This window comes from Chaetodon auriga, chromosome 4 (genome assembly GCF_051107435.1).
Source record: "Chaetodon auriga isolate fChaAug3 chromosome 4, fChaAug3.hap1, whole genome shotgun sequence".
Lineage (NCBI taxonomy): Eukaryota > Metazoa > Chordata > Actinopteri > Chaetodontiformes > Chaetodontidae > Chaetodon > Chaetodon auriga.
This window is the reverse complement of record NC_135077.1, coordinates 18,737,216-18,751,331: the sequence shown is the minus strand read 5'-3', so window position 1 is coordinate 18,751,331 and position 14,116 is coordinate 18,737,216.

The window sequence follows — 14,116 nt, the reverse complement described above, 5'->3', positions numbered from 1 at the left end:
TGTTCTGGATTCAGTCTTGTTGCTGTTGACATTATTCAGCGTCCTACACAAAAACTGCTCAAAGCTTCAAAGATGTTTGTATCATCTGAATGCTAACCAGAGCTTTTACAAACTGTGGCTTCAGTGTTTGTTTGCAGGAATGCTGAGATGTCTTATTTGTCACCTTCCTGTTTGTTATTAACCACTTAGCACATCGTGTATGCTTGTGTCCATTGTCAATTTCCCATGTTTGGATTTGATCCAATCCTCCCATGTCCTGGTGTTCCTCAGCTCTTCAGTGTCAGGCCAGTGGTACAAACGCAAAATGAAATCGGTAAATCAAAGCGAAAACAGCATGGAGCACCTACAGTCAGTCACAACTGCACACCGCCAGCCCCCGTGCCTGCTTGAAACCTGAAGGTATGATTTCCACCTGTCAGAACATGTGATTGGTTGCATGCATGGACATAGAAACGTAGCATTTGGTCACTGCATGGGGTGGAGAAAAAAGTGCAGGTGAAAGAGGAAAACTATGTATATGAATACATATACTGAAAATGAAGACCTGTGTACTCTTTCTATCAGCTGGACGTGCCTACTGTTACTCAGAGCTACAGAAGCTTCTGAAGAAATGCCAAAACAAACATGTCAAAAGTGCACAAAAATTACATATATTATATAAATATTTTGTCCTGTTTCCTTAATTATGGAGGCGCAATTGACTTCCTCTTGAAACTGAAGACACCAACTGTTTTATTAGCCTCAATTCACATTAGATTTCAAGCCTTAGAATTTTAGGTTTAGTTTGTTTCCTGTTTTATTTTGAAGGTTTCTCTCCTTGTGTGTTGTGTTGTGTTTAATTTTCAGCCTTTTGTGTATGTAGACCATGTTTTTTCCCTCTGTCAGTTGTCAGGTTGTCTGTATTTCTGCCTGTGTTCCTCTTAGTATTCTGTTTTGCTCCTAGTTCAGTTTTTTTTTTTTTTTAGTCTTGACTGAAATCAGCTTTATTTTATTGAATCTTGCTTTCTTTCCCCTGTCTGCTTGTTGTGCTGCATTTGGGTCCAGCCCTCTGTTTCCCTTCACCCCTGCATACACACCTGGGACAGTACGACCTGACCAGAAACAGACCTAGCACCGGAGGATCTGGAGGGGGTGAGATCCACCATGGATAATTTCTCCTTTTGTTTGAACAGAACCATGCACATTAAGAATAAGCAGAGGGTCATATCCTCCTTTGAAACACTGATCTACTCTGAGCCCTGCTTTTTGGAAGCTCCAGGTATGGCTGAACTGTTATCTGTAGCTGGTAATCTTAGAAAGACCATGCTGGCCATTCTGAATTCCTCCAGCGGCTCCCATGCTGGTCTTAGCTTGGAGGCTGCCAGCCCCTGAACTGTCCCCATTTCTGAGTCCACTACGCTCTAGTCTGCATCTGTGCTGCAGAAACCTGTTGAACCTGAGCTGCAGCACCCTTCAGTTCCTGTGCAGCTGCAGTCTCCTGTGGCTGTGTTTCAGCAGCCTATCATTTCCTTGGCTCCACCAGCTCATCTGCTAGTCTCCCAGCCCTGTGACCGGCTTCCCGTCCTGCTGCCCTGTTGCTGGCTTCCTGCTCAGATTTCCTGACACTGGTCTCTGGTCCTGCACTCAACAGACTCCAGTCCTGATCTCCAGTCTTGTCACTGTCTCCAGAATGGTTTTTGCCCATGCTACAAGTCTCCTACCTGACCTGCAGAGGGATTCTGCCTTTGCTGCCAACTTCCAGAGGGTGTCCACCTTTGCTGTCATCCTCCTACCCAGCATTCACAGTTCCATCTTCTCTGCCGGCCTCCTGCCCGGAACTCATAGATGTCTTGCCTTCCAGTCCAAACCATCTGCTCAGCTTCTGGGCTGTCCTCAAGAGCCACCCCAACTGTCTGGATGTCCTCCTGACAAACGTCCCAAGCGGTCCTGCCATGTATCTTGGCCTCCGGTTGATCTCCTGAGCTTCTTTCTTCTTTCTTTTCCTTTTCCTATCTGTTCCTCCTGGTCACCCTCCAGACCTGCTCCACCATGTGGTTGCCCCCATGCTGTCCACCCGACTGAGGTCTCTCAATCCGCCTTAGTCTTGCTCCCAGACTGTTTGCCTGTAGTTCTCAGTTCCTCCTCTGTCCAGTCCTCCATTGTTCAGCTGTCAAGCCACTCACACACCTGTTTTAGTTTGAAGGTTACTCTCCCTGTGTGTTGGGTTTGTTTTACCTCTTGTCTTTGTGTATTTCCCTGCCTATTATCTGTATCACCTGTGTTTCATTTGTTAATTAGCCTCTTGTGTATTTAGTCCATGTGTTTCCCTCTTTCACTTGTCAGGTCATCTGTGTTTGTTGCTGTCAGTAGTCCTGACTGTGTTTCTTGTATTATTCTGGTTTATTCTTAGTTTAGCTTTTGTATTTCATCTTTGTTCTTGGATTTGCCTCAGCCTGCTTCCTCTGTTTTTGTTGCCTGACTGTTTTGTTGATTGGAATCAGTTTTTTTTTTTCTTTTTTTTTTTTTTTTTAATCAGAGCTCACTTTTGTTTCTTCACTTGCCTGCTTGATGTGCTGCATTCGGGTCCAACCCCCTGTTTCCCTGCACATACATAACTGTGGCAAAATTATTATTCCAGTCCAGCCCTTCTCCTCAGTGATGATGAATGTTCACAACTAGAGAAGGAAAGAAAAGCAGACTAGGGCAGAAATCTGCAAAACTCAGCTTAATGAATCTGCAGACATCTCAGCCTTCATATTTGCCTCATTATTTTGATATGATTTTTAAAGATATCTTTACTGTTGATTTTATGTAACAATACCCTCAATGTGACTCTATTTCTTTTCAACCAACGCATTTCAGTGCAAATATAGATACAAATTAAACAATTTCTAAATGTCATTATTGAATTCAATTCAATTCAAACATTCAATTATTCTCGCAGCTAGTTGGTTTAACAACAGAGCTTTGAGTTTGAATCCAGTCTGTGTCCACTAGATTTGTTGGTTGTAGTCTTTCAAGTATAACATTGCTTTTGCACAGCTGTTCCTTGAGCTAAATGCTAACATCAGAATGTTAGCATGCTAACCATGATAATTCTTCACCAAGACATTGGACAACCAGATGAAAAGTTAAAGGGTCACCAACGTGATTACAGTTCATTCCCAGAGGGACATGAATATGTGCACCAACTTCCAATCCATGAGGTGTTGAAATATTCCACTCAAAACCACAAACCACGTGGTGGTGCAAGAGTAATGGTCTGGGGATCACCAAAGTCTTTAGGATTCATTCTCTGGGGACCATGAATGTTTGCATCAAATTGTGTGCCAGTACATCTGGTTGGTGCAGAGATATATAATTTTGACGTGTTGGTGGCGTGAGAGGAAGGGACTGAGGAATGTCTGAGCAAGATTTCATGGCAATCCATTCAGTAGTGGCAGAGAAAGTGGTGGTCCAGCTCACAGACTGACTGACAGAACGCCGCTGGGCTGACAAGATAAATTTCTACAATAGAATCCAATCTATAAGCATTGATTTTTTTTTTTTAATAAGGTGGATATTCAATCATGTTTCCATGGTCTCATGTGAGGTAACAGTGTTTACTGCTGTCTTTGCCGCTGGTGAGCTCATCAAATTTGATTTTGGATTTCTTTTTTCCTTGTTTCTTCTTTTGTTTTTCATTAGTCAGACATTACTTTAATCATTTTTTTTTTTTTTTTAAGGACACCCCAATAAATGCAGCTGAAACTGTCACACAGGCCTTTCAGCATTGTTAGCCAGTCAATCTGTTCGTGGTTAAGGTGGACAGCAGACTTTACAGACGAGAAGACGCATCATTTGCAACATTATAAAATATGCATCACAATTAAACAAAATTAACTAAAACTGTAAAAGTCACATTAAATTCACATGTAGGTAAGGGGATTCTCGTAGAGTAATTTCAAACTCAGAGGGAACAGAATAAATTCAGTGAAGAGAAAATGTCTTTTCTTGAAAAAATTAGTTGTCAACAAGAAGGTCAGAAGGAAGGTCATTCATTCAACGTGATGGTGCCAAGAGGGAGAAGAGTTCAGACTATATGGAGAGATAACAGGTAGGGGGGCAGCTAAGCGGCCTCTGAAGGCAGAACACAGAGCACTAAGGGGCTGAGGGGGTTTTGATATGAGCAGCCACGGCCAAGGCTGAAGGAGGAGAGCGACGAAGGACAGCTAATGAAGGCTGAGTTGAGGCGCAGCAATCTGGATGAGTTGTAGGTATTGATGGGAATCTTCTGGGAGGATGTCAAAGAGACAATTGTAGCAAGAGATGATGGGCCAAAAAGCAAGAGAGGAAGAGTCTGAGTGGAAGGATGTTGTACACAGATTGCTTGTTATATTGACTCTTGTTCAAAAGAGGAACAAGTAGCCTGACTTAAAATGACACAAAACATTAAATAAAAGCAAAAAACCCCCAGTTCATTCAAATGTTGTGATGGCATGATGGTAGAAGGGTTTCTATTAAATGCAAATGAAATGAAGACGACGTAGGTAACACACAACAGATCTCACACAGCTTGAAACATTTGAGCCAGATGAGTTTTAACAACCTGAATGTAAAATGCGAGGGAGCAGCCTTATCATAAACAACCTAAACAATCTCAGGTTGAAGTTGGGGGAAACTTTCCTGAGAAGTTTGTGAGGTCATCTATACTCAGTGTACCAATAAGGCTGCGGTCACGATGGATTTCTCTCCCCGTTCATTTTTATGAGGAACGGGGTGAGAAGTTTTCACTTTCACGATCTCAAGGGGGTGGGATTAAGCTCTCATTCAGGAAATATTGATTCTTTATATCCTTGTTTATACAACTGCACAGCAGAGAGAGAAGGGATGCTGCTTGGCTGCAGTGTGTGCAAGGACAAAGAGATCCATGACAAAGTTTTCAGTAAGAAGCTGTAATTTACAGCTCTGTGGACGGTTTTCCTGCTGGCTATACATACAACCCCTACACTGTTTCCTGTCCTGTCTGCTTTTGGCCACACCACGTGAGTCACTTTTGCCAGGTAGAATCTGGTGTGATTGTTATTCCACCTCAACAGGTGCAAGGAGAGAACCAGGGAGGTGTCAATCACACAGTCTTAAGAGGAGGTCTAATCAGGCCAGGTAAGTGAAAACACCTGTTTGGGTGGACGGGTTCTGTTGACTTTTAACACATTTTGTGATGGTGCATAACGCAGCTTTACTTGACATTTCACAGGAGCTCGACAGTGTTAATGACAGAATTAGCAGCCCACAAGTATTTGTAGTACAACACAAGCACTTACAGTGAATTCAAACTGCAAGCAACTGGTAGACTGTGATGATGTGTGGACCTTTAACAAGCTTGTCAGCTGAGTGAATCTGTCCACAGAATCCATCCACCAGTCTTTTGCCTGTAATTCGTAGACACTTGACAGCTCATGTTTTGATGATGTTTGAGTTCACGTTGTGTAACGTTTTATCTGCTTTACCTCTGCTGGAAATGTAAAATATGGTACTTGCACAACTGGTTTTCACATTGAATTATTGTTGCTACAACCAACAAACCCAGGCAAAGCTGGAGGGACAATGTCTCTATGTCTGATGTAGCAGGTGGAAGTGGCTGGGGAGAGGGCTGTCTGGGCGTCCTTGCTGAGGCTGCTGGCCCCGCGACCCGGACCCCAATAAGTGGAAGATGAAGACAACCAACAGTCACACATATCAAAACAAACCTTATGAAATGTCACAAATTACAATCAAACTTTTCACCTTATGTTGCTTCAAAGGTTTTAGTTTTTAAGACTTTAAACTTTGATGTGCAAATACTTCAACAAAGGTGCCACTGCCACCAAATGCAATCCATTTCATGTTCACATTATTTTAATTTGGACTAGATTTTGATCAGATTTGCACTTTGCAAATCTTGAGGAATCTTAATGAATGAGATTTGTTTTGTTTTGGCTTCATGCGGGACGTAATCTAGCTGCTGCAAAAGGTCAGCGCTTAAGTTTCTATATAGATTTTCCAAACTTAATCAGTCCACTCCTCTCTGATTTTAATTGAGTGTTTCAGCATGTAGCTCTTCTTGGCAAAAGGTCGATTACATAATTAGTGAAAATAGGTTCATTGGCTCTGATATGCATCTTGATTAATGACTCATCAGTTTGGTATTTTAATGGTTCCATCTCTTCCCACTTTTCATGTGAAAAATGAAAAAAAAAAAAAAGAAGGTGTTAATGCTGGAATCAGATTTTGCAGATATGGTTATTATAATGAAGCAACAAATCAGGCCTAAAATAATAAACATAAAAAGGACATCATCTCTATGTAAAATAATCTTCAGCACAGTTTAAAACCAGTATAAAAATACAGATGTTTTTTATCCTCAAAGTGTTCATAATGTGACAAAAAAACAAAGAAGTTAACATCAACATGTCAAAACTTTAAAACCTTATGAAACATTTTCTTTGGTTCTTGTAGCATTGAAGCGAAATGGAGGAAACTTTCCTTTAGTCCACCTCTCAGGTCCAGACTAAAATATTTCAACAGCTACCTGTTGGATTACTGTTTAATTTAGCACAGACATTCTTTTCACCCTTAGGATCAATTTGAATAACTTAGCTTCTAGCGCTATCATCAGGGTATCTTTGTTTATGACCAAATAGTAATGATATCCCTTTTAGCCTAACCTGTACTTTGTGTTTAATGCTAATTAGCTAATGTTAGCATGCTAAACTAATATGGCGAACATGGTCAGTATCATACCTGCTAAACATGAGAAAGTTACCATCGTCATTAGCATTTTTGCTGGCTTATGTTAGCAAATAGCTATAACACCACCATGCTGCAGTCTCAGAGCGTGGCTGAGAAGTATTTTCTCCATTTTTCCCATCATGAATTAATAAGTGATGATTGAAATGGTCTTGAAATGGTTCCTGATGAAAGGTCTCATCAAGGAATGGTTGTATGACCACTGCAGAGCTGCTCTTTGTGTGAGCAGATGAATACGAAGGCACATTAAAGAAACACATTAAAGAGTGCACATTGTACAAATAAGGTGCTGTGTACAGCCCAGTATGTCTTGCTCAATAGGGAGAAATGGAAAAATACCTGAAGCAGATGTCTCTCTGTAGGAGTTCATTAGCAGATCCCCTGGACAGAGACATCAGAGGAAACCAGTGCCTTCCTCAGTTGGTCTAAATCTGGCAGCATGTGAAGACAACAGGAGCACAGTGTAGAGAAATTTGTCTTTTATGATGGATTTCTGGAAATTACACACCACAACTCATTGTTTCTGAATTGCAGGTGTTGTTTTTCCGTGACAGACATTTTGTTGATTGTGTCTAAGAACTGTAACAATGCACAGAAAGCAATTCACTAATGACAAAAAAGATTTCTTGCAAAAAGACACCATCTCCAATAATCAAAGTGTTCATATTAAAAAATCAGGGAAATATGCTGCGTACATCACCGTGCATGGAGATAATGAACACAATTTCACGCTTCTTGCTGGCTTTAGTGTTTTAAAGAATGAGACATCTCTCTCCAGTAACCAGCATGTAATTGATAATAATTTACAAGGTAATCATTATTTCACCTTCCACTTTAAAGAAAAACATCTTTTCTTAATCTTAAACTTGACACCACCTTACTTTTTCTGGCAGACGAGATCATTATGGGTGACTGCATCACTTCATCATATTCAGCCTCAAATGACATCCGAGGCTGAGAAGAGGGTAATCGTTAAGTTTTAATGTCACGTAGGACCTGTTCTGCTCCTCATCGCTGTGGACTAACAAGCATTTTTCTTCACAGATACAGCACTTCAAATATATGTGCTTATCTCCTGAAATACACTATGAGAAGACAAACCTTTATGGTGTTTACATGTTTTCTGGTTCTTATATTTCTCTAACTGTTTCATGTCAGAAATATTATTTGAGAGGTCTGCATCACTGAGAAGAAATCAAAAGGAATAGTGTCTTGCTGAGAGTTAGATGATGTCTGTCCATTGAAAATGAAGGTGGGGCCAAGATGTGATTATCTTAGCTTAGCATAAAGACTGGAGACGTGGGGAAGCAGCAAGCCTGGGTCTGTCCAACCTCTAAATCTCACTAATTATATTATATCTCCTGCGTTTAATCCATGCAAGAGAGTGGAAGTGAAGTGAATTTTTTCATCTTTAGCTAAACTAAGATAAGCTAAGATAAGCATCTCCTGACTACAACGTCATAATTTATTTATTTATGTCTCAAAAATCAAACTATTCCTTTAAACATTAATTGGATTTAAAGTGGAGGTCCTGAATCAATCAATGCACAATAATATGAAGAATAAGCTGTTGCACTGGTCACATGAAGGAGCATTTAGTACTTTATCTGCATCTGCGTCTGAGTCAGCAGAGACATTGATTGTGCATCCCTGCCATTCATACACGAAATGATTTTACTGTCCAACAGCACAGAGTGAGCACAATGTATATGTGGGGCTGGATTGTGCTGTTGATCAATACAAATGACTGGGCGCTGAGATTCCTGGCTGTTAAAAAGGCACTTTACAACCTGTAGTGAATTCTGGGGGCCTTCCACCCTCAGTCAAAACACACGGAAATGACAAAGCATTACTATTGTGCGATGTGACTTCTCCACCTTTCTGTGTTGAAACTGTAGTAATTATGCTGCATTTTTGTTGTATTGTCAAGTACTAATGTGTTAAGTGTGAACGCTATGCCTAACACCTGTTGATGCTAAAAACAGCTGCTCATTTGTTTGGGAAAAAGAATTGTTCCTTTTTTTCCTTTTTAATCAAAAAGCAACACATAGAAAAGGTCTTCACAAACTACTGGAAGGAAACATCAATATAATCCTCTCAGGGATCATTTCAGGAAGCTTTGCTCTGCAGCTGCGGGTTTATTTTGGTTGCATAAAATGAAATAAAAATCCAGTAGAGATTTTCTACAGCACACCTAGAGGATTTATCTTCAGCAATACATACAGAACCCAGATTTCCAAAATGTATTGTGCCTCTGTGAAATGGCAGCCTGCGTAGCTGATGCTGAAATGCTTGAATTCCAACCTACAGTAATGAACAAATACAGTGTTTATATAAATCTGGAATAGTCAGATTATTCTGCCATCTTCTGAGCCACTGCTGACCCTACACCCTCTAATCTTGTGGTAACTTCCATTATAAAACATGAATTAATATACATAAATTTTCACATTAATGCAATGTGCATCTCACTCAAGGATAGGAACAGGATCATTAAAAAGATTAAGGAGGTGGGCCTCTTTTATGCATGTATTCCAGTATCCCTGGAGGTCATCAAAGAGCAGAGGAGTTGGGGGAAGGTGGTACAGATTATCATGCAATAAGAAGGTGATTCTCTTTGTGACACCTTAAGGAGTAACATAATTCTAAATCCCCTTTCTTGCATTCACTTTATTACATTACTTATTGTGTACAATAAACAGCACTATATCAGGATATTTTGCTTTTTTCCAGAAGGTGAGGGTTAGGATTAGGAAAAGAAATCCAGAAATTCTGTCAACTGGAAAAATCTATGACCTAACCTGGGACCAGTGATCATTGTTATTGTGTCTGTGTTATATTTATGTCACCCCACTGCCTCTCCTGCCTCTGCTGCATCTCTGCTGGGCTAAACATGCACCTCAAACGGCTCTGAACCACCATGTTGGCCGTCAGTGAGATGGAGACTCTCTCTCTCTCTCTCTCTCTCTCTCTCGCTTTCTCTCTGTGATACTCCCCCCCAACCCCCTCACTCTGTCAAATCGTTTCTCCAGTGTTGCTCTATTTCTCCCCTGAAGTCACTGTCACTGCTTCCAACTTCAGCCGGTGAGAAAGACGCCTCGGGTTGCATGAGTTTTATGAATTCTATAGGCGACCGTCAGATGTTATATCTAAGCATTAGAACTTCTGAAAATGGCTGAAATGTGTCAGGGGGACACTTTTAGAGGAGAAATGATTTGACACAGTGAAAATGGGGGGTACTGGCAATCATGGGGAACGGTGGGAGGGGGGTAGAGGGTGTGTGTCAGGTTTCAACAGGGTGTTAAATCGCTCTTTAAATGATCACAGGAATATTTCCTGTTGCTGGTTGGAAACATCATTTTGGCATTTCTGCCTCTTTGATGAGACATTTTGTAATCTTACATGAAATAGATCAATTATGTTTTACTGCTAGTGGCTCAATCTATATGTCTGGACTCTCCTGCACTTTGGATGATGATGATGTTGGAATTAAAATACACAAAATAGAAATATCATCAACACAAGACATCACTTACGAAAAGTGCACAAATATAAGTTTTGAGATGTGTTGCTTAAAATGTCTTTGTAATAGTAAAAAGTAGTAAAAAGTAGACTATTCCAAAAAGTAGGGGCAAAGATTGCAAATGCAATGTCTTCATTTTAAGATGAGCTTTGGGATTACTCATAAATACTTAGAAATATTAATATGATCATTTATTTAACAGCAGAATTTTGTTCAGAACCATTCAAAATACTAAAAGATGTATCACAGGTCAAGGTTTTGGCCTTGGTTACATCCCTGACAACCTCTGAGGTCTGAAGTCCCGTCCCATTGCTCATATTAATCCCTTAGTGGCTCAGCACCGTCGCTGACCTGATGTGATGACGGCTAGCACTTCAGACACGTCACAGCATGCATGACTCCAAACTTAAAGGACAGAGTTTAAGATTCATTCATCACTGTTGCTGCATTTACCTGTTACCTGACAGAGGTTGATAAAAGTCCCAGCAAGCCAGTGGCCAAAGGTGGTTTAGACACTGAGCAGAAAAACAGATCACTTATCAATCACATTGTTTGTGAAAGAGGAAATAAAAAGGACTCAAAGTGTCGTTCCTAAGTCGTGGCTGATGGCCTCAGTGTGCCGCTTCCTCCAGGAGAAACACGACCAGAAATTCTGTTTGCATTGGACAACACTGGATGATAAAGAATGGAAGCTCTGATCCCACGTCCTGTTGTGTCAGGACATAAACAGATGGGGGGGGGGGGGGGGGGGTTAGAGGGCAGAAAAAACCACAAGACTACATGCATTCATCATAACGTCTCAACAGGACAAGCTGGTGGCTGAGATTTGACAGAGGAGTGTGTGTTCACGGGACTTATTGATAAAAGTGGTGCATATCGGATCACTGCAGATTGAGTTATTAGTAATGTCTGTGCAAAAGGGCTCATCTCTGATTCAGTCGATAACAATTTCCTTAAATGATTAATTTAAAACATTTTCTTAAAGCAAATAGGAGAATCTAATGTTTTATATCATTGTTAATTGATATATAACTAACTAATGCACTAATGGTCTAAAAAATGCCTTTTCACCAATGTATTAATCGCACGGAGTGTTCAGTCAGATGACGAAATCTTTGACCGGCAGTGTCAATGCTGTAGCCTTCAGGAGCAGCCTGGGTGTGTAACACTGGACAACATTTTGACAGCAAAGTACACAGTGATGGCAGGTCCTGAGAGGAAACATGGAGGCGCTGTGGAAGTCATGATTCCATTACATTTTGACATTCATCAGTGCTGGCAGGTTGGCTGATTATTTTCCAGTGGCTGCAAAATTAAATAAGTGCTGCAATCTGTCCTTTGTACTGCAAGTCCAAGTCAGTATTTCAGAAAATTTCATCCCAATAACACAAACCAAGTGAAATAATTGCAACAGTCCAGTCAGATCTGCGTGTGCGTGTTTTGTGTGCATGTGTTCTTCCTCACTTGATACGAAATCAGAGGACTTTCAGGTGACGCTTGACAGCAATGTCGCATTACACACACACAAGCCTGTCTCTCCCAATTCCTTAAAGTGAATATTTACTCCTCCCAACCTTGAAAACTCTTTAAAGGAGCTCCACAGCAACAAAAGAAGATAATGGGACAAAAGAGAAGGTTAATGCCTGTTTCCCCTGAGGAAGAAAATATTTCCTTCAAGGGTGCAGGTTTTAACTGGAAGTTGGAAAGGAGGTAGAAAACATTGCACATTATGTAATTGCATTTCCTGCAGTCCTTCCGCCAAAAATACTCAGTTTGAGACTCAATGCAACAACTGGTGAACTATGAATGACATACTTCTTATCATGTCACCAGGGTTTGGCAAGCTGACTAATCATCACTCAGGACGTTACCTAAACAAGTCATTTTTATTCGCTGTATGTGACGTTCTACAAGGCAAACACAAGGGACGTATTTGTCATTTATTTTGGAGGACATGTTGGCTTATCAAAGTTCTTACTACCCACTCTTACACACCGACCAGAACTAGAACAACATGGACATCCCATAAGAGACCTCTTTTTCTCCACCTGTGCAGTCCAATATTCACTGGCATTTTCATTGTTCCACCAACTCCTGTGAAAATGATCTGTGCACTGTTGTTGTTTGACTTCCACTGATCCACTGCTTTACCTCCAGTCTTTCTCGGCCATTTGTCATTTATTGGTGGGTAAGCACGCATTTGGCTTGTGTATTCTGAATTGACTTGCAGGCATGCAGGCGGACCACAGTAATGAACAGGAAGTGGATGATTGCTGGTAGGAGCCACAGAGTGGACTGTTGATTCTCATGGGGATCAGCATGATCTCTGGTGAAGCAGACACCTCCACAACCCCTCCGTGTGTGGCATCTGTCCGACTGTGGTGGAAAGCAATCAAACCCCTACCCTGATAACCACACCCTGCTATCCTATGAGATTTCAAGAAGAGGTCAGATTGCATTTGCATTAACTTACCTGCAGCCCAGAAGGGGTTAGCACTCTTGTCGATCGGTAGATAACAGCATCACTTCAGACACAAGCGGCTGAGGATCAGGACGAGATAAGATGCAAATTTTGGGCAGAATCTATCATAAATATAAAAGAGGTGCTCACAGCATTTATGAACAGTGTCATTTTTTCTGTACACTGCAAGCCTTCAGCAGCTCTGAGGTCAGCCATCCTGCTACCATAAGCCGAATGTGCTTCATCAAACAGCACTGTGGTGACCAGCATCATTTCATGTTAATTGTCATCTGCTGAGTGCGAACAGAAAGTTCTCAACTGAAAGCAGGGAGAACAGCCCTAAACCTAAAAACTTAATTTGAACTCAAGTGAGAAGAACTGGAACCTTTTTCATTGTGTTAAAACATTGCTTCAGAGAGCTTTAATTGTAACCACTCTTGTCTCCTCTGAGAGTATTGACAGTCACCATATGATACACTGACACTGTTTTCTTTCACTTGGCAGAGGCTGTCAAGTGAGTCCCTCCTGAAATACCAATTATATGTGCAATTTGACAATACTCCAGCCTGGCTGGTTGCATCTGGTCATTCTGCCTCTCTCTCTGTCTCCCTCTTGGATGCTTGCACTGACAACCACAATATAATACCCATGACAACTTTAAAATTTAGTTACGCTTGAGTTACCAGAGCGCATGTATGTTGAATGTATGCTCAAACCACAGGGATGTTTGTGATAACTTACCTGTCACTTTTCTCTCCTCTCTACCTGTGTCACAACTGATGTGCAAGCAGGGTAACAGGAGACAAAGGACCCAAATGCAAATAACTAATGCAGATCTGGCACAGTTCAGTGATTTAATAATAAAATCTGAGGTACTTAGGCTTACGGAGTAAGTGAGGCAGGCGAGTGTCAAAACCAGAAAGCAGTCCAATACCAGCAAATAAATCAAATAAGGAGCAGGCAGGAATCCAAAGTCCAACAAAGAGGCAAAAGGTTAAAGACATAGGTCAGGCGGGCAGAAACAGGTTCCAGATAAAGGTATCAGTTGCAAGTGGTCTGGGAGATGAAAAATGAGGGCCTGGATGGGGGCAGAGCTGGAGACCGCAGGTGGACTGAAGGGCGGAGCATGTTTGGAGGATGTGTAGGAGACAGGACTGAAGGGCAGAGCCGGCAGTAAGGCGACCGGGAGGTGTGGTGAAGACAGGATCCTCAGAGGGCCAGGCAGGAGGCCGGCGGTGAAGGCAGAACACCTCTGGAGGTCTAACTGAGGGCAGGCGGTACGGTGGAAACCTTCTGGAGGCCAGCAACATGTGTGGGACCCCTCTGGAGGCCGGTGGCTGGAGTGCAGGAACAAAGACCAGCGACAGGGCTGTAGGGCTGGGTGC